This window comes from Myotis brandtii, unplaced genomic scaffold (genome assembly GCF_000412655.1).
Source record: "Myotis brandtii unplaced genomic scaffold, ASM41265v1 scaffold513, whole genome shotgun sequence".
NCBI classification, from domain to species: domain Eukaryota; kingdom Metazoa; phylum Chordata; class Mammalia; order Chiroptera; family Vespertilionidae; genus Myotis; species Myotis brandtii.
In genome coordinates, this window is record NW_005369552.1 from 1,069,231 (window position 1) to 1,069,649 (window position 419).

At 49.4% G+C, this 419-nt stretch overlaps 1 protein-coding gene across 1 annotated transcript in view; it reads right to left on the minus strand.

Annotated features, from left to right (window-relative positions):
- The window catches only part of FLT1 (fms-related tyrosine kinase 1), a 175,156-nt gene that overhangs the window by 53,044 nt on the left and 121,693 nt on the right, over window positions 1-419 (minus strand). The window lies entirely within an intron of this gene.

Below are 419 nucleotides of genomic sequence, written 5' to 3' on the forward strand. Positions count from 1 at the left end.
CCTGGGGCTCTGCACTCGGCCTCTCCCGCAGTCAGCCTGCAGGGGCTGAGGTGAGAAGAGGTAACTGCTGGATGGGATTCTTCCCAAGCACCTCATTTCCCAGAATCACAGAGATCAAAAGCTGAGCACTGTTCCCCCATGACCAGAAAGAAAAGACCCAAAGTATTCAGGAGAAGCCTCCAGAGAGGAAGCTCTGGGCGTTGTAAAGGAATGCCCAGTGGGCCGGGATGGCGGCTCCCTGCTTACTGACTCCAGCGGACAGTTTCCCAGGAGTTTCTAAAGTAATGCCCTTATCCTTCAACTTCATTAAAAGGAGACAGAGGCTCAGTATTATGTTAGACCAAGAATAAGTGACACTTATTCTTTCTAGAAATGATGGTGTGGATGGTATCATTTATTGAGCACTTATGTGCCTAGCT